Source organism: Engystomops pustulosus, chromosome 9 (genome assembly GCF_040894005.1).
Source record: "Engystomops pustulosus chromosome 9, aEngPut4.maternal, whole genome shotgun sequence".
NCBI lineage: Eukaryota > Metazoa > Chordata > Amphibia > Anura > Leptodactylidae > Engystomops > Engystomops pustulosus.
In genome coordinates, this window is record NC_092419.1 from 65754406 (window position 1) to 65770722 (window position 16317).

At 45.1% G+C, this 16317-nt stretch overlaps 49 pseudogenes; all 49 read left to right on the plus strand.

Moving 5' to 3' along the window:
* Window positions 1-50: 50 nt before the first annotated feature.
* On the plus strand, window positions 51-169 carry LOC140079797 (5S ribosomal RNA; annotated as a pseudogene).
* Window positions 170-239: 70 nt separating this feature from the next.
* Window positions 240-358, plus strand: LOC140099009 (5S ribosomal RNA; annotated as a pseudogene).
* Window positions 359-575: 217 nt separating this feature from the next.
* On the plus strand, window positions 576-694 carry LOC140100069 (5S ribosomal RNA; annotated as a pseudogene).
* A 258-nt stretch (window positions 695-952) lies between these two features.
* On the plus strand, window positions 953-1071 carry LOC140087769 (5S ribosomal RNA; annotated as a pseudogene).
* A 70-nt stretch (window positions 1072-1141) lies between these two features.
* On the plus strand, window positions 1142-1260 carry LOC140086292 (5S ribosomal RNA; annotated as a pseudogene).
* A 406-nt stretch (window positions 1261-1666) lies between these two features.
* On the plus strand, window positions 1667-1785 carry LOC140098343 (5S ribosomal RNA; annotated as a pseudogene).
* Window positions 1786-1855: 70 nt separating this feature from the next.
* On the plus strand, window positions 1856-1974 carry LOC140086293 (5S ribosomal RNA; annotated as a pseudogene).
* Window positions 1975-2044: 70 nt separating this feature from the next.
* On the plus strand, window positions 2045-2163 carry LOC140081802 (5S ribosomal RNA; annotated as a pseudogene).
* Window positions 2164-2233: 70 nt separating this feature from the next.
* LOC140079798 (5S ribosomal RNA) lies at window positions 2234-2352 on the plus strand (annotated as a pseudogene).
* A 70-nt stretch (window positions 2353-2422) lies between these two features.
* LOC140083028 (5S ribosomal RNA) lies at window positions 2423-2541 on the plus strand (annotated as a pseudogene).
* A 637-nt stretch (window positions 2542-3178) lies between these two features.
* On the plus strand, window positions 3179-3297 carry LOC140099010 (5S ribosomal RNA; annotated as a pseudogene).
* A 70-nt stretch (window positions 3298-3367) lies between these two features.
* On the plus strand, window positions 3368-3486 carry LOC140090510 (5S ribosomal RNA; annotated as a pseudogene).
* Window positions 3487-4270: 784 nt separating this feature from the next.
* LOC140088372 (5S ribosomal RNA) lies at window positions 4271-4389 on the plus strand (annotated as a pseudogene).
* A 594-nt stretch (window positions 4390-4983) lies between these two features.
* LOC140088655 (5S ribosomal RNA) lies at window positions 4984-5102 on the plus strand (annotated as a pseudogene).
* Window positions 5103-5361: 259 nt separating this feature from the next.
* Window positions 5362-5480, plus strand: LOC140093175 (5S ribosomal RNA; annotated as a pseudogene).
* A 259-nt stretch (window positions 5481-5739) lies between these two features.
* On the plus strand, window positions 5740-5858 carry LOC140079799 (5S ribosomal RNA; annotated as a pseudogene).
* Window positions 5859-5928: 70 nt separating this feature from the next.
* On the plus strand, window positions 5929-6047 carry LOC140099013 (5S ribosomal RNA; annotated as a pseudogene).
* A 217-nt stretch (window positions 6048-6264) lies between these two features.
* Window positions 6265-6383, plus strand: LOC140100081 (5S ribosomal RNA; annotated as a pseudogene).
* A 258-nt stretch (window positions 6384-6641) lies between these two features.
* LOC140099014 (5S ribosomal RNA) lies at window positions 6642-6760 on the plus strand (annotated as a pseudogene).
* A 70-nt stretch (window positions 6761-6830) lies between these two features.
* Window positions 6831-6949, plus strand: LOC140090511 (5S ribosomal RNA; annotated as a pseudogene).
* A 784-nt stretch (window positions 6950-7733) lies between these two features.
* On the plus strand, window positions 7734-7852 carry LOC140088373 (5S ribosomal RNA; annotated as a pseudogene).
* Window positions 7853-8446: 594 nt separating this feature from the next.
* Window positions 8447-8565, plus strand: LOC140088657 (5S ribosomal RNA; annotated as a pseudogene).
* Window positions 8566-8635: 70 nt separating this feature from the next.
* LOC140089492 (5S ribosomal RNA) lies at window positions 8636-8754 on the plus strand (annotated as a pseudogene).
* A 70-nt stretch (window positions 8755-8824) lies between these two features.
* LOC140093177 (5S ribosomal RNA) lies at window positions 8825-8943 on the plus strand (annotated as a pseudogene).
* Window positions 8944-9391: 448 nt separating this feature from the next.
* On the plus strand, window positions 9392-9510 carry LOC140098344 (5S ribosomal RNA; annotated as a pseudogene).
* Window positions 9511-9580: 70 nt separating this feature from the next.
* On the plus strand, window positions 9581-9699 carry LOC140086294 (5S ribosomal RNA; annotated as a pseudogene).
* A 70-nt stretch (window positions 9700-9769) lies between these two features.
* On the plus strand, window positions 9770-9888 carry LOC140092840 (5S ribosomal RNA; annotated as a pseudogene).
* A 70-nt stretch (window positions 9889-9958) lies between these two features.
* On the plus strand, window positions 9959-10077 carry LOC140079800 (5S ribosomal RNA; annotated as a pseudogene).
* A 70-nt stretch (window positions 10078-10147) lies between these two features.
* LOC140084660 (5S ribosomal RNA) lies at window positions 10148-10266 on the plus strand (annotated as a pseudogene).
* A 637-nt stretch (window positions 10267-10903) lies between these two features.
* LOC140099015 (5S ribosomal RNA) lies at window positions 10904-11022 on the plus strand (annotated as a pseudogene).
* Window positions 11023-11092: 70 nt separating this feature from the next.
* On the plus strand, window positions 11093-11211 carry LOC140090512 (5S ribosomal RNA; annotated as a pseudogene).
* Window positions 11212-11806: 595 nt separating this feature from the next.
* On the plus strand, window positions 11807-11925 carry LOC140088659 (5S ribosomal RNA; annotated as a pseudogene).
* Window positions 11926-11995: 70 nt separating this feature from the next.
* LOC140090841 (5S ribosomal RNA) lies at window positions 11996-12114 on the plus strand (annotated as a pseudogene).
* Window positions 12115-12184: 70 nt separating this feature from the next.
* Window positions 12185-12303, plus strand: LOC140083636 (5S ribosomal RNA; annotated as a pseudogene).
* Window positions 12304-12373: 70 nt separating this feature from the next.
* On the plus strand, window positions 12374-12492 carry LOC140096123 (5S ribosomal RNA; annotated as a pseudogene).
* Window positions 12493-12562: 70 nt separating this feature from the next.
* Window positions 12563-12681, plus strand: LOC140084342 (5S ribosomal RNA; annotated as a pseudogene).
* A 440-nt stretch (window positions 12682-13121) lies between these two features.
* Window positions 13122-13240, plus strand: LOC140098345 (5S ribosomal RNA; annotated as a pseudogene).
* A 70-nt stretch (window positions 13241-13310) lies between these two features.
* On the plus strand, window positions 13311-13429 carry LOC140094583 (5S ribosomal RNA; annotated as a pseudogene).
* A 70-nt stretch (window positions 13430-13499) lies between these two features.
* LOC140092779 (5S ribosomal RNA) lies at window positions 13500-13618 on the plus strand (annotated as a pseudogene).
* Window positions 13619-13877: 259 nt separating this feature from the next.
* LOC140092841 (5S ribosomal RNA) lies at window positions 13878-13996 on the plus strand (annotated as a pseudogene).
* Window positions 13997-14066: 70 nt separating this feature from the next.
* LOC140079801 (5S ribosomal RNA) lies at window positions 14067-14185 on the plus strand (annotated as a pseudogene).
* Window positions 14186-14255: 70 nt separating this feature from the next.
* LOC140079802 (5S ribosomal RNA) lies at window positions 14256-14374 on the plus strand (annotated as a pseudogene).
* A 70-nt stretch (window positions 14375-14444) lies between these two features.
* LOC140088660 (5S ribosomal RNA) lies at window positions 14445-14563 on the plus strand (annotated as a pseudogene).
* A 70-nt stretch (window positions 14564-14633) lies between these two features.
* LOC140094584 (5S ribosomal RNA) lies at window positions 14634-14752 on the plus strand (annotated as a pseudogene).
* A 70-nt stretch (window positions 14753-14822) lies between these two features.
* On the plus strand, window positions 14823-14941 carry LOC140092842 (5S ribosomal RNA; annotated as a pseudogene).
* Window positions 14942-15011: 70 nt separating this feature from the next.
* Window positions 15012-15130, plus strand: LOC140079803 (5S ribosomal RNA; annotated as a pseudogene).
* Window positions 15131-15200: 70 nt separating this feature from the next.
* On the plus strand, window positions 15201-15319 carry LOC140083152 (5S ribosomal RNA; annotated as a pseudogene).
* Window positions 15320-15956: 637 nt separating this feature from the next.
* On the plus strand, window positions 15957-16075 carry LOC140099016 (5S ribosomal RNA; annotated as a pseudogene).
* A 70-nt stretch (window positions 16076-16145) lies between these two features.
* On the plus strand, window positions 16146-16264 carry LOC140090513 (5S ribosomal RNA; annotated as a pseudogene).
* Window positions 16265-16317: the final 53 nt, after the last annotated feature.

Consider the following 16317-nt stretch of genomic DNA (forward strand, 5'->3'; position numbering starts at 1 on the left):
GTTAGTTTCTCTATGAGATAGTAAAAGAAGGTTCAAATTGAACAGCTGCTGTCAACGGCCATTCTAAGCTGAATGTGCCTGCTCTCGTCAGATCGCAGCAGCAATGCAGCTTAAGGCTTGGCAAGTACCAGCATGGGAGACTGGCTGGGAATCCCAAGTTCTGTTGACCCTTTTGAACCTGAAAATTGTATTAGTTTCTCTATGAGATAGTAAAAGAAGGTTCAAATTGAACAGCTGCTGTCAACGGCCATTCTAAGCTGAATGTGCCTGCTCTCGTCAGATCGCAGCAGCAATGCAGCTTAAGGCTTGGCAAGTACCAGCATGGGAGACTGGCTGGGAATCCCAAGTTCCGTTGACCTTTTTGAACCTGAAAATTGTGTTAGTTTCTCTATGAGATAGTAAAAGAAGGTTCAAATTGAACAGCTGCTGTCAACGCCCATTCTAAGCTAAGGCTTGGCAAGTACCAGCATGGGAGACTGGCTGGGAATCCCAAGTTCCATTGACCTTTTTGAACCTGAAAATTGAGTTAGTTTCTCTATGAGATAGTAAAAGAAGGTTCAAATTAAACAGCTGCTGTCAACGGCCATTCTAAGCTGAATGTGCCTGCTCTCATCAGATCGCAGCAGCAATGCAGCTTAAGGCTTGGCAAGTACCAGCATGGGAGACTGGCTGGGAATCCCAAGTTCCGTTGACCTTTTTGAACCTGAAAATGTGTTAGTTTCTCTATGAGATAGTAAAAGAAGGTTCAAATTGAACAGCTGCTGTCAACGGCCATTCTAAGCTGAATGTGCATGCTCTTGTCAGATCGCAGCAGCGTTGCAGCTTAAGGCTTGGCAAGTACCAGCATGGGAGACTGCCTGGGAATCCCAAGTTCTGTTGACCTTTTTGAACCTGAAAATTGTGTTAGTTTCTCTATGAGATAGTAAAAGAAAGTAGAAATTAGGCAGCTGCTGTCAACGGCCATTCTAAGCTGAATGTGCCTGCTCTCGTCAGATCGCAGCAGCAATGCAGCTTAAGGCTTGGCAAGTACCAGCATGGGAGACTGGCTGGGAATCCCATGTTCTGTTGACCTTTTTGAACCTGAAAATTGTTAGTTTCTCTGTCAAAGATGGTAAAAGAAGGTTCAAATTGAACAGCTGCTGTCAACGGCCATTCTAAGCTGAATGTGCCTGCTCTCGTCAGATCGCAGCAGCAATGCAGCTTAAGGTTTGGCAAGTACCAGCATGGGAGACTGGCTGGGAATCCCAAGTTCCGTTGACCTTTTTGAACCTGAAAATTGTGTTAGTTTCTCTATGAGATAGTAAAAGAAGGTTCAAATTGAACAGCTGCTGTCAACGCCCATTCTAAGCTAAGGCTTGGCAAGTACCAGCATGGGAGACTGGCTGGGAATCCCAAGTTCCATTGACCTTTTTGAACCTGAAAATTGAGTTAGTTTCTCTATGAGATAGTAAAAGAAGGTTCAAATTGAACAGCTGCTGTCAACGGCCATTCTAAGCTGAATGTGCATGCTCTTGTCAGATCGCAGCAGCGTTGCAGCTTAAGGCTTGGCAAGTACCAGCATGGGAGACTGCCTGGGAATCCCAAGTTCTGTTGACCTTTTTGAACCTGAAAATTGTGTTAGTTTCTCTATGAGATAGTAAAAGAAAGTAGAAATTAGGCAGCTACTGTCAACGGCCATTCTAAGCTGAATGTGCCTGCTCTCGTCAGATCGCAGCAGCAATGCAGCTTAAGGCTTGGCAAGTACCAGCATGGGAGACTGGCTGGGAATCCCACATTCCGTTGACCTTTTTGAACCTGAAAATTGTTAGTTTCTCTGTCAAATATGGTAAAAGAAGGTTCAAATTGAACAGCTGCTGTCAACGGCCATTCTAAGCTGAATGTGCCTGCTCTCGTCAGATCGCAGCAGCAATGCAGCTTAAGGTTTGGCAAGTACCAGCATGGGAGACTGGCTGGGAATCCCAAGTTCCGTTGACCTTTTTGAACCTGAAAATTGTGTTAGTTTCTCTATGAGATAGTAAAAGAACGTTCAAACTGAACAGCTGCTGTCAACAGCCATTCTAAGCTGAATGTGCCTGCTCTCGTCAGATCGCAGCAGCAATGCAGCTTAAGGCTTGGCAAGTACCAGCATGGGAGACTGGCTGGGAATCCCAAGTTCTGTTGACCTTTTTGAACCTGAAAATTGTGTTAGTTTCTCTATGAGATAGTAAAAGAAGGTTCAAATTGAACAGCTGCTGTCAACGGCCATTCTAAGCTGAATGTGCCTGCTCTCGTCAGATCGCAGCAGCAATGCAGCTTAAGGCTTGGCAAGTACCAGCATGGGAGACTGGCTGGGAATCCCAAGTTCTGTTGACCTTTTTGAACCTGAAAATTGTGTTAGTTTCTCTATGAGATAGTAAAAGAAGGTTCAAATTGAACAACTGCTGTCAACGGCCATTCTAAGCTGAATGTGCCTGCTCTCGTCAGATCGCAGCAGCAATGCAGCTTAAGGCTTGGCAAGTACCAGCATGGGAGACTGGCTGGGAATCTCAAGTTCCGTTGACCTTTTTGAACCTGAAAATTGTGTTAGTTTCTCTATGAGATAGTAAAAGAAGGTTCAAATTGAACAGCTGCTGTCAACGCCCATTCTAAGCTGAATGTGCCTGCTCTTGTCAGATTGCAGGAGCAATGCAGCTTAAGGCTTGGCAAGTACCAGCATGGGAGACTGGCTGGGAATCCCAAGTTCCGTTGACCTTTTTGAACCTGAAAATTGTGTTAGTTTCTCTATGAGATAGTAAAAGAAGGTTCAAATTGAACAGCTGCTGTCAACAGCCATTGTAAGCTGAATGTGCGTGCTCTTGTCAGATCGCAGCAGCGATGCAGCTTAAGGCTTGGCAAGTACCAGCATGGGAGACTGGCTGGGAATCCCAAGTTCTGTTGACCTTTTTGAACCTGAAAAGTGTGTAAGTTTCTCTATGAGATAGTAAAAGAAGGTTCAAATTGAACAGCTGCTGTCAACGGCCATTCTAAGCTTAATGTGCATGCTCTTGTCAGATCGCAGCAGCGTTGCAGCTTAAGGCTTCGCAAGTACCAGCATGGGAGACTGGCTGGGAATCCTAAGTTCTTTTGACCTTTTTGAACCTGAAAATTGTGTTAGTTTCTCTATGAGATAGTGAAAGAAAGTAGAAATTAGGCAGCTGCTGTCAACGGCCATTCTAAGCTGAATGTGCCTGCTCTCGTCAGATCGCAGCAGCAATGCAGCTTAAGGCTTGGCAAGTACCAGCATGGGAGACTGGCTGGGAATCCCAAGTTCCGTTGACCTTTTTGAACCTGAAAATTGTTAGTTTCTCTGTCAAAGATCTTAAAAGAAGGTTCAAATTGAACAGCTGCTGTCAACAGCCATTCTAAGCTGAATGTTCCTGCTCTCGTCAGATCGCAGCAGCAATGCAGCTTAAGGCTTGGCAAGTACCAGCATGGGAGACTGGCTGGGAATCCCAAGTTCCGTTGACCTTTTTTTAACCTGAAAATTGTGTTAGTTTCTCTATGAGATAGTAAAAGAAGGTTCAAATTGAACAGCTGCTGTCAATGCCCATTCTAAGCTAAGGCTTGGCAAGTACCAGCATGGGAGACTGGCTGGGAATCCCAAGTTCCATTGACCTTTTTGAACCTGAAAATTGAGTTAGTTTCTCTATGAGATAGTAAAAGAAGGTTCAAATTGAACAGCTGCTGTCAACGGCCATTCTAAGCTGAATGTGCATGCTCTTGTCAGATCGCAGCAGCGTTGCAGCTTAAGGCTTGGCAAGTACCAGCATGGGAGACTGGCTGGGAATCCCAAGTTCCATTGACCTTTTTGAACGTGAAAATGTGTTAGTTTCTTTATGAGATAGTAAAAGAAGGTTCAAATTGAACAGCTGCTGTCAACGGCCATTCTAAGCTGAATGTGCATGCTCTTGTCAGATCGCAGCAGCGTTGCAGCTTAAGGCTTGGCAAGTACCAGCATGGGAGACTGGCTGGGAATCCCAAGTTCTCTTGACCTTTTTGAACATGAAAATTGTGTTAGTTTCTCTATGAGATAGTAAAAGAAGGTTCAAATTGAACAGCTGCTGTCAATGGCCATTCAAAGCTGAATGTGCCTGCTCTCGTCAGATCGCAGCAGCAATGCAGCTTAAGGCTTGGCAAGTACCAGCATGGGAGACTGGCAGGGAATCCCAAGTTCCATTGACCTTTTTGAACCTGAAAATTGTGTTAGTTTCTCTATGAGATAGTAAAAGAAGGTTCAAATTGAACAGCTGCTGTCAACGGCCATTCTAAGCTGAATGTGCCTGCTCTCGTCAGATCGCAGCAGCAATGCAGCTTAAGGTTTGGCAAGTACCAGCATGGGAGACTGGCTGGGAATCCCAAGTTCTGTTGACCTTTTTGAACCTGAAAATTGTGTTAGTTTCTCTATGAGATAGTAAAAAAAGGTTCAAATTGAACAGCTGCTGTCAACGCCCATTCTAAGCTAAGGCTTGGCAAGTACCAGCATGGGAGACTGGCTGGGAATCCCAAGTTCCATTGACCTTTTTGAACCTGAAAATTGAGTTAGTTTCTCTATGAGATAGTAAAAGAAGGTTCAAATTGAACAGCTGCTGTCAACGGCCATTCTAAGCTGAATGTGCATGCTCTTGTCAGATCGCAGCAGCGTTGCAGCTTAAGGCTTGGCAAGTACCAGCATGGGAGACTGGCTGGGAATCCCAAGTTCCGTTGACCTTTTTGAACCTGAAAATGTGTTAGTTTCTCTATGAGATAGTAAAAGAAGGTTCAAATTGAACAGCTGCTGTCAACGGCCATTCTAAGCTGAATGTGCATGCTCTTGTCAGATCGCAGCAGCGTTGCAGCTTAAGGCTTGGCAAGTACCAGCATGGGAGACTGGCTGGGAATCCCAAGTTCTGTTGACCTTTTTGAACCTGAAAATTGTGTTAGTTTCTCTATGAGATAGTAAAAGAAAGTAGAAATTAGGCAGCTGCTGTCAACGGCCATTCTAAGCTGAATGTGCCTGCTCTCGTCAGATCGCAGCAGCAATGCAGCTTAAGGCTTGGCAAGTACCAGCATGGGAGACTGGCTGGGAATCCCACGTTCCGTTGACCTTTTTGAACCTGAAAATTGTTAGTTTCTCTGTCAAAGATGGTAAAAGAAGGTTCAAATTGAACAGCTGCTGTCAACGGCCATATTAAGCTGAATGTGCCTGCTCTCGTCAGATCGCAGCAGCAATGCAGCTTAAGGTTTGGCAAGGACCAGCATGGGAGACTGGCTGGGAATCCCAAGTTCTGTTGACCTTTTTGAACCTGAAAATTGTGTTAGTTTCTCTATGAGATAGTAAAAGAAGGTTCAAATTGAACAGCTGCTGTCAACGCCCATTCTAAGCTGAATGTGCCTGCTCTCGTCAGATCGCAGCAGCAATGCAGCTTAAGGCTTGGCAAGTACCAGCATGGGAGACTGGCTGGGAATCCCAAGTTCTGTTGACCTTTTTGAACCTGAAAATTGTGTTAGTTTCTCTATGAGATAGTAAAAGAAGGTTCAAATTGAACAGCTGCTGTCAACGGCCCTTCTAAGCTGAATGTGTGTGCTCTTGTCAGATCGCAGCAGCAATGCAGCTTAAGGCTTGGCAAGTACCAGCATGGGAGACTGGCAGGGAATCCCAAGTTCCATTGACCTTTTTGAACCTGAAAATTGTGTTAGTTTCTCTATGAGATAGTAAAAGAAGGTTCAAATTGAACAGCTGCTGTCAACGGCCATTCTAAGCTGAATGTGCCTGCTCTCGTCAGATCGCAGCAGCAATGCAGCTTAAGGCTTGGCAAGTACCAGCATGGGAGACTGGCTGGGAATCCCAAGTTCTGTTGACCCTTTTGAACCTGAAAATTGTATTAGTTTCTCTATGAGATAGTAAAAGAAGGTTCAAATTGAACAGCTGCTGTCAACGGCCATTCTAAGCTGAATGTGCCTGCTCTCGTCAGATCGCAGCAGCAATGCAGCTTAAGGCTTGGCAAGTACCAGCATGGGAGACTGGCTGGGAATCCCAAGTTCCGTTGACCTTTTTGAACCTGAAAATTGTGTTAGTTTCTCTATGAGATAGTAAAAGAAGGTTCAAATTGAACAGCTGCTGTCAACGCCCATTCTAAGCTAAGGCTTGGCAAGTACCAGCATGGGAGACTGGCTGGGAATCCCAAGTTCCATTGACCTTTTTGAACCTGAAAATTGAGTTAGTTTCTCTATGAGATAGTAAAAGAAGGTTCAAATTGAACAGCTGCTGTCAACGGCCATTCTAAGCTGAATGTGCCTGCTCTCATCAGATCGCAGCAGCAATGCAGCTTAAGGCTTGGCAAGTACCAGCATGGGAGACTGGCTGGGAATCCCAAGTTCCGTTGACCTTTTTGAACCTGAAAATGTGTTAGTTTCTCTATGAGATAGTAAAAGAAGGTTCAAATTGAACAGCTGCTGTCAACGGCCATTCTAAGCTGAATGTGCATGCTCTTGTCAGATCGCAGCAGCGTTGCAGCTTAAGGCTTGGCAAGTACCAGCATGGGAGACTGCCTGGGAATCCCAAGTTCTGTTGACCTTTTTGAACCTGAAAATTGTGTTAGTTTCTCTATGAGATAGTAAAAGAAAGTAGAAATTAGGCAGCTGCTGTCAACGGCCATTCTAAGCTGAATGTGCCTGCTCTCGTCAGATCGCAGCAGCAATGCAGCTTAAGGCTTGGCAAGTACCAGCATGGGAGACTGGCTGGGAATCCCAAGTTCCGTTGACCTTTTTGAACCTGAAAATTGTTAGTTTCTCTGTCAAAGATCTTAAAAGAAGGTTCAAATTGAACAGCTGCTGTCAACAGCCATTCTAAGCTGAATGTTCCTGCTCTCGTCAGATCGCAGCAGCAATGCAGCTTAAGGCTTGGCAAGTACCAGCATGGGAGACTGGCTGGGAATCCCAAGTTCCGTTGACCTTTTTTTAACCTGAAAATTGTGTTAGTTTCTCTATGAGATAGTAAAAGAAGGTTCAAATTGAACAGCTGCTGTCAATGCCCATTCTAAGCTAAGGCTTGGCAAGTACCAGCATGGGAGACTGGCTGGGAATCCCAAGTTCCATTGACCTTTTTGAACCTGAAAATTGAGTTAGTTTCTCTATGAGATAGTAAAAGAAGGTTCAAATTGAACAGCTGCTGTCAACGGCCATTCTAAGCTGAATGTGCATGCTCTTGTCAGATCGCAGCAGCGTTGCAGCTTAAGGCTTGGCAAGTACCAGCATGGGAGACTGGCTGGGAATCCCAAGTTCCATTGACCTTTTTGAACGTGAAAATGTGTTAGTTTCTTTATGAGATAGTAAAAGAAGGTTCAAATTGAACAGCTGCTGTCAACGGCCATTCTAAGCTGAATGTGCATGCTCTTGTCAGATCGCAGCAGCGTTGCAGCTTAAGGCTTGGCAAGTACCAGCATGGGAGACTGGCTGGGAATCCCAAGTTCTCTTGACCTTTTTGAACATGAAAATTGTGTTAGTTTCTCTATGAGATAGTAAAAGAAGGTTCAAATTGAACAGCTGCTGTCAATGGCCATTCTAAGCTGAATGTGCCTGCTCTCGTCAGATCGCAGCAGCAATGCAGCTTAAGGCTTGGCAAGTACCAGCATGGGAGACTGGCAGGGAATCCCAAGTTCCATTGACCTTTTTGAACCTGAAAATTGTGTTAGTTTCTCTATGAGATAGTAAAAGAAGGTTCAAATTGAACAGCTGCTGTCAACGGCCATTCTAAGCTGAATGTGCCTGCTCTCGTCAGATCGCAGCAGCAATGCAGCTTAAGGTTTGGCAAGTACCAGCATGGGAGACTGGCTGGGAATCCCAAGTTCTGTTGACCTTTTTGAACCTGAAAATTGTGTTAGTTTCTCTATGAGATAGTAAAAGAAGGTTCAAATTGAACAGCTGCTGTCAACGCCCATTCTAAGCTAAGGCTTGGCAAGTACCAGCATGGGAGACTGGCTGGGAATCCCAAGTTCCATTGACCTTTTTGAACCTGAAAATTGAGTTAGTTTCTCTATGAGATAGTAAAAGAAGGTTCAAATTGAACAGCTGCTGTCAACGGCCATTCTAAGCTGAATGTGCATGCTCTTGTCAGATCGCAGCAGCGTTGCAGCTTAAGGCTTGGCAAGTACCAGCATGGGAGACTGGCTGGGAATCCCAAGTTCCGTTGACCTTTTTGAACCTGAAAATGTGTTAGTTTCTCTATGAGATAGTAAAAGAAGGTTCAAATTGAACAGCTGCTGTCAACGGCCATTCTAAGCTGAATGTGCATGCTCTTGTCAGATCGCAGCAGCGTTGAAGCTTAAGGCTTGGCAAGTACCAGCATGGGAGACTGGCTGGGAATCCCAAGTTCTGTTGACCTTTTTGAACCTGAAAATTGTGTTAGTTTCTCTATGAGATAGTAAAAGAAAGTAGAAATTAGGCAGCTGCTGTCAACGGCCATTCTAAGCTGAATGTGCCTGCTCTCGTCAGATCGCAGCAGCAATGCAGCTTAAGGCTTGGCAAGTACCAGCATGGGAGACTGGCTGGGAATCCCACGTTCCGTTGACCTTTTTGAACCTGAAAATTGTTAGTTTCTCTGTCAAAGATGGTAAAAGAAGGTTCAAATTGAACAGCTGCTGTCAACGGCCATATTAAGCTGAATGTGCCTGCTCTCGTCAGATCGCAGCAGCAATGCAGCTTAAGGTTTGGCAAGTACCAGCATGGGAGACTGGCTGGGAATCCCAAGTTCTGTTGACCTTTTTGAACCTGAAAATTGTGTTAGTTTCTCTATGAGATAGTAAAAGAAGGTTCAAATTGAACAGCTGCTGTCAACGCCCATTCTAAGCTGAATGTGCCTGCTCTCGTCAGATCGCAGCAGCAATGCAGCTTAAGGCTTGGCAAGTACCAGCATGGGAGACTGGCTGGGAATCCCAAGTTCTGTTGACCTTTTTGAACCTGAAAATTGTGTTAGTTTCTCTATGAGATAGTAAAAGAAGGTTCAAATTGAACAGCTGCTGTCAACGGCCCTTCTAAGCTGAATGTGTGTGCTCTTGTCAGATCGCAGCAGCAATGCAGCTTAAGGCTTGGCAAGTACCAGCATGGGAGACTGGCAGGGAATCCCAAGTTCCATTGACCTTTTTGAACCTGAAAATTGTGTTAGTTTCTCTATGAGATAGTAAAAGAAGGTTCAAATTGAACAGCTGCTGTCAACGGCCATTCTAAGCTGAATGTGCATGCTCTTGTCAGATCGCAGCAGCGTTGCAGCTTAAGGCTTGGCAAGTACCAGCATGGGAGACTGCCTGGGAATCCCAAGTTCTGTTGACCTTTTTGAACCTGAAAATTGTGTTAGTTTCTCTATGAGATAGTAAAAGAAAGTAGAAATTAGGCAGCTGCTGTCAACGGCCATTCTAAGCTGAATGTGCCTGCTCTCGTCAGATCGCAGCAGCAATGCAGCTTAAGGCTTGGCAAGTACCAGCATGGGAGACTGGCTGGGAATCCCACATTCCGTTGACCTTTTTGAACCTGAAAATTGTTAGTTTCTCTGTCAAATATGGTAAAAGAAGGTTCAAATTGAACAGCTGCTGTCAACGGCCATTCTAAGCTGAATGTGCCTGCTCTCGTCAGATCGCAGCAGCAATGCAGCTTAAGGTTTGGCAAGTACCAGCATGGGAGACTGGCTGGGAATCCCAAGTTCCGTTGACCTTTTTGAACCTGAAAATTGTGTTAGTTTCTCTATGAGATAGTAAAAGAAGGTTCAAACTGAACAGCTGCTGTCAACAGCCATTCTAAGCTGAATGTGCCTGCTCTCGTCAGATCGCAGCAGCAATGCAGCTTAAGGCTTGGCAAGTGCCAGCATGGGAGACTGGCTGGGAATCCCAAGTTCTGTTGACCTTTTTGAACCTGAAAATTGTGTTAGTTTCTCTATGAGATAGTAAAAGAAGGTTCAAATTGAACAGCTGCTGTCAACGGCCATTCTAAGCTGAATGTGCCTGCTCTCGTCAGATCGCAGCAGCAATGCAGCTTAAGGCTTGGCAAGTACCAGCATGGGAGACTGGCTGGGAATCCCAAGTTCTGTTGACCTTTTTGAACCTGAAAATTGTGTTAGTTTCTCTATGAGATAGTAAAAGAAGGTTCAAATTGAACAACTGCTGTCAACGGCCATTCTAAGCTGAATGTGCCTGCTCTCGTCAGATCGCAGCAGCAATGCAGCTTAAGGCTTGGCAAGTACCAGCATGGGAGACTGGCTGGGAATCTCAAGTTCTGTTGACCTTTTTGAACCTGAAAATTGTGATAGTTTCTCTATGAGATAGTAAAAGAAGGTTCAAATTGAACAGCTGCTGTCAACGCCCATTCTAAGCTGAATGTGCCTGCTCTTGTCAGATTGCAGGAGCAATGCAGCTTAAGGCTTGGCAAGTACCAGCATGGGAGACTGGCTGGGAATCCCAAGTTCCTTTGACCTTTTTGAACCTGAAAATTGTGTTAGTTTCTCTATGAGATAGTAAAAGAAGGTTCAAATTGAACAGCTGCTGTCAACGGCCATTGTAAGCTGAATGTGCGTGCTCTTGTCAGATCGCAGCAGCGATGCAGCTTAAGGCTTGGTGAGTACCAGCATGGGAGACTGGCTGGGAATCCCAAGTTCTGTTGACCTTTTTGAACCTGAAAATTGTGTAAGTTTCTCTATGAGATAGTAAAAGAAGGTTCAAATTGAACAGCTGCTGTCAACGGCCATTCTAAGCTTAATGTGCATGCTCTTGTCAGATCGCAGCAGCGTTGCAGCTTAAGGCTTCGCAAGTACCAGCATGGGAGACTGGCTGGGAATCCTAAGTTCTTTTGACCTTTTTGAACCTGAAAATTGTGTTAGTTTCTCTATGAGATAGTGAAAGAAAGTAGAAATTAGGCAGCTGCTGTCAACGGCCATTCTAAGCTGAATGTGCCTGCTCTCGTCAGATCGCAGCAGCAATGCAGCTTAAGGCTTGGCAAGTACCAGCATGGGAGACTGGCTGGGAATCCCAAGTTCCGTTGACCTTTTTGAACCTGAAAATTGTTAGTTTCTCTGTCAAAGATCTTAAAAGAAGGTTCAAATTGAACAGCTGCTGTCAACAGCCATTCTAAGCTGAATGTTCCTGCTCTCGTCAGATCGCAGCAGCAATGCAGCTTAAGGCTTGGCAAGTACCAGCATGGGAGACTGGCTGGGAATCCCAAGTTCCGTTGACCTTTTTTTAACCTGAAAATTGTGTTAGTTTCTCTATGAGATAGTAAAAGAAGGTTCAAATTGAACAGCTGCTGTCAATGCCCATTCTAAGCTAAGGCTTGGCAAGTACCAGCATGGGAGACTGGCTGGGAATCCCAAGTTCCATTGACCTTTTTGAACCTGAAAATTGAGTTAGTTTCTCTATGAGATAGTAAAAGAAGGTTCAAATTGAACAGCTGCTGTCAACGGCCATTCTAAGCTGAATGTGCATGCTCTTGTCAGATCGCAGCAGCGTTGCAGCTTAAGGCTTGGCAAGTACCAGCATGGGAGACTGGCTGGGAATCCCAAGTTCCATTGACCTTTTTGAACCTGAAAATGTGTTAGTTTCTTTATGAGATAGTAAAAGAAGGTTCAAATTGAACAGCTGCTGTCAACGGCCATTCTAAGCTGAATGTGCATGCTCTTGTCAGATCGCAGCAGCGTTGCAGCTTAAGGCTTGGCAAGTACCAGCATGGGAGACTGGCTGGGAATCCCAAGTTCTGTTGACCTTTTTGAACATGAAAATTGTGTTAGTTTCTCTATGAGATAGTAAAAGAAAGTAGAAATTAGGCAGCTGCTGTCAACGGCCATTCTAAGCTGAATGTGCCTGCTCTCGTCAGATCGCAGCAGCAATGCAGCTTAAGGCTTGGCAAGTACCAGCATGGGAGACTGGCTGGGAATCCCACGTTCCGTTGACCTTTTTGAACCTGAAAATTGTTAGTTTCTCTGTCAAAGATGGTAAAAGAAGGTTCAAATTGAACAGCTGCTGTCAACGGCCATTCTAAGCTGAATGTGCCTGCTCTCGTCAGATCGCAGCAGCAATGCAGCTTAAGGTTTGGCAAGTACCAGCATGGGAGACTGGCTGGGAACCCCTAGTTCTGTTGACCTTTTTGAACCTGAAAATTGTGTTAGTTTCTCTATGAGATAGTAAAAGAAGGTTCAAATTGAACAGCTGCTGTCAACGGCCATTCTAAGCTGAATGTGCCTGCTCTCGTCGGATCGCAGCAGCGATGCAGCTTAAGGCTTGGCAAGTACCAGCATGGGAGACTGGCTGGGAATCCCAAGTTCTGTTGACCTTTTTGAACCTGAAAATTGTGTTAGTTTCTCTATGAGATAGTAAAAGAAGGTTCAAATTGAACAGCTGCTGTCAACGGCCATTCTAAGCTGAATGTGCCTGCTCTCGTCAGATCGCAGCAGCAATGCAGCTTAAGGCTTGGCAAGTACCAGCATGGGACACTGGCTGGGAATCCCACGTTCTGTTGACCTTTTTGAACCTGAAAATTGTGTTAGTTTCTCTATGAGATAGTAAAAGAAGGTTCAAATTGAACAGCTGCTGTCAACGGCCATTCTAAGCTGAATGTGCCTGCTCTCGTCAGATCGCAGCAGCAATGCAGCTTAAGGCTTGGAAAGTACCAGCATGGGAGACTGGCTGGGAATCCCAAGTTCCGTTGACCTTTTTGAACCTGAAAATTGTGTTAGTTTCTCTATGAGATAGTAAAAGAAGGTTCAAATTGAACAGCTGCTGTCAACGGCCATTCTAAGCTGAATGTGCCTGCTCTCGTCAGATCGCAGCAGCATAAGGCTTGGCAAGTACAAGCATGGGAGACTGGCAGGGAATCCCAAGTTCCGTTGACCTTTTTGAACCTGAAAATTGTGTTAGTTTCTCTATGAGATAGTAAAAGAAGGTTCAAATTGAACAGCTGCTGTCAACGGCCATTCTAAGCTGAATGTGCATGCTCTTGTCAGATCGCAGCAGCGTTGCAGCTTAAGGCTTGGCAAGTACCAGCATGGGAGACTGCCTGGGAATCCCAAGTTCTGTTGACCTTTTTGAACCTGAAAATTGTGTTAGTTTCTCTATGAGATAGTAAAAGAAAGTAGAAATTAGGCAGCTGCTGTCAACGGCCATTCTAAGCTGAATGTGCCTGCTCTCGTCAGATCGCAGCAGCAATGCAGCTTAAGGCTTGGCAAGTACCAGCATGGGAGACTGGCTGGGAATCCCACATTCCGTTGACCTTTTTGAACCTGAAAATTGTTAGTTTCTCTGTCAAATATGGTAAAAGAAGGTTCAAATTGAACAGCTGCTGTCAACGGCCATTCTAAGCTGAATGTGCCTGCTCTCGTCAGATCGCAGCAGCAATGCAGCTTAAGGTTTGGCAAGTACGAGCATGGGAGACTGGCTGGGAATCCCAAGTTCCGTTGACCTTTTTGAACCTGAAAATTGTGTTAGTTTCTCTATGAGATAGTAAAAGAAGGTTCAAACTGAACAGCTGCTGTCAACAGCCATTCTAAGCTGAATGTGCCTGCTCTCGTCAGATCGCAGCAGCAATGCAGCTTAAGGCTTGGCAAGTGCCAGTATGGGAGACTGGCTGGGAATCCCAAGTTCTGTTGACCTTTTTGAACCTGAAAATTGTGTTAGTTTCTCTATGAGATAGTAAAAGAAGGTTCAAACTGAACAGCTGCTGTCAACAGCCATTCTAAGCTGAATGTGCCTGCTCTCGTCAGATCGCAGCAGCAATGCAGCTTAAGGTTTGGCAAGTACGAGCATGGGAGACTGGCTGGGAATCCCAAGTTCCGTTGACCTTTTTGAACCTGAAAATTGTGTTAGTTTCTCTATGAGATAGTAAAAGAAGGTTCAAACTGAACAGCTGCTGTCAACAGCCATTCTAAGCTGAATGTGCCTGCTCTCGTCAGATCGCAGCAGCAATGCAGCTTAAGGCTTGGCAAGTGCCAGCATGGGAGACTGGCTGGGAATCCCAAGTTCTGTTGACCTTTTTGAACCTGAAAATTGTGTTAGTTTCTCTATGAGATAGTAAAAGAAGGTTCAAATTGAACAGCTGCTGTCAACGGCCATTCTAAGCTGAATGTGCCTGCTCTCGTCAGATCGCAGCAGCAATGCAGCTTAAGGCTTGGCAAGTACCAGCATGGGAGACTGGCTGGGAATCCCAAGTTCTGTTGACCTTTTTGAACCTGAAAATTGTGTTAGTTTCTCTATGAGATAGTAAAAGAAGGTTCAAATTGAACAACTGCTGTCAACGGCCATTCTAAGCTGAATGTGCCTGCTCTCGTCAGATCGCAGCAGCAATGCAGCTTAAGGCTTGGCAAGTACCAGCATGGGAGACTGGCTGGGAATCCCAAGTTCTGTTGACCTTTTTGAACATGAAAATTGTGTTAGTTTCTCTATGAGATAGTAAAAGAAAGTAGAAATTAGGCAGCTGCTGTCAACGGCCATTCTAAGCTGAATGTGCCTGCTCTCGTCAGATCGCAGCAGCAATGCAGCTTAAGGCTTGGCAAGTACCAGCATGGGAGACTGGCTGGGAATCCCACGTTCCGTTGACCTTTTTGAACCTGAAAATTGTTAGTTTCTCTGTCAAAGATGGTAAAAGAAGGTTCAAATTGAACAGCTGCTGTCAACGGCCATTCTAAGCTGAATGTGCCTGCTCTCGTCAGATCGCAGCAGCAATGCAGCTTAAGGTTTGGCAAGTACGAGCATGGGAGACTGGCTGGGAATCCCAAGTTCCGTTGACCTTTTTGAACCTGAAAATTGTGTTAGTTTCTCTATGAGATAGTAAAAGAAGGTTCAAACTGAACAGCTGCTGTCAACAGCCATTCTAAGCTGAATGTGCCTGCTCTCGTCAGATCGCAGCAGCAATGCAGCTTAAGGCTTGGCAAGTGCCAGCATGGGAGACTGGCTGGGAATCCCAAGTTCTGTTGACCTTTTTGAACCTGAAAATTGTGTTAGTTTCTCTATGAGATAGTAAAAGAAGGTTCAAATTGAACAGCTGCTGTCAACGGCCATTCTAAGCTGAATGTGCCTGCTCTCGTCAGATCGCAGCAGCAATGCAGCTTAAGGCTTGGCAAGTACCAGCATGGGAGACTGGCTGGGAATCCCAAGTTCTGTTGACCTTTTTGAACCTGAAAATTGTGTTAGTTTCTCTATGAGATAGTAAAAGAAGGTTCAAATTGAACAACTGCTGTCAACGGCCATTCTAAGCTGAATGTGCCTGCTCTCGTCAGATCGCAGCAGCAATGCAGCTTAAGGCTTGGCAAGTACCAGCATGGGAGACTTGCTGGGAATCTCAAGTTCTGTTGACCTTTTTGAACCTGAAAATTGTGATAGTTTCTCTATGAGATAGTAAAAGAAGGTTCAAATTGAACAGCTGCTGTCAACGCCCATTCTAAGCTGAATGTGCCTGCTCTTGTCAGATTGCAGGAGCAATGCAGCTTAAGGCTTGGCAAGTACCAGCATGGGAGACTGGCTGGGAATCCCAAGTTCCTTTGACCTTTTTGAACCTGAAAATTGTGTTAGTTTCTCTATGAGATAGTAAAAGAAGGTTCAAATTGAACAGCTGCTGTCAACGGCCATTGTAAGCTGAATGTGCGTGCTCTTGTCAGATCGCAGCAGCGATGCAGCTTAAGGCTTGGTGAGTACCAGCATGGGAGACTGGCTGGGAATCCCAAGTTCTGTTGACCTTTTTGAACCTGAAAATTGTGTAAGTTTCTCTATGAGATAGTAAAAGAAGGTTCAAATTGAACAGCTGCTGTCAACGGCCATTCTAAGCTTAATGTGCATGCTCTTGTCAGATCGCAGCAGCGTTGCAGCTTAAGGCTTCGCAAGTACCAGCATGGGAGACTGGCTGGGAATCCTAAGTTCTTTTGACCTTTTTGAACCTGAAAATTGTGTTAGTTTCTCTATGAGATAGTGAAAGAAAGTAGAAATTAGGCAGCTGCTGTCAACGGCCATTCTAAGCTGAATGTGCCTGCTCTCGTCAGATCGCAGCAGCAATGCAGCTTAAGGCTTGGCAAGTACCAGCATGGGAGACTGGCTGGGAATCCCAAGTTCCGTTGACCTTTTTGAACCTGAAAATTGTTAGTTTCTCTGTCAAAGATCTTAAAAGAAGGTTCAAATTGAACAGCTGCTGTCAACAGCCATTCTAAGCTGAATGTTCCTGCTCTCGTCAGATCGCAGCAGCAATGCAGCTTAAGGCTTGGCAAGTACCAGCATGGGAGACTGGCTGGGAATCCCAAGTTCCGTTGACCTTTTTTTAACCTGAAAATTGTGTTAGTTTCTCTATGAGATAGTAAAAGAAGGT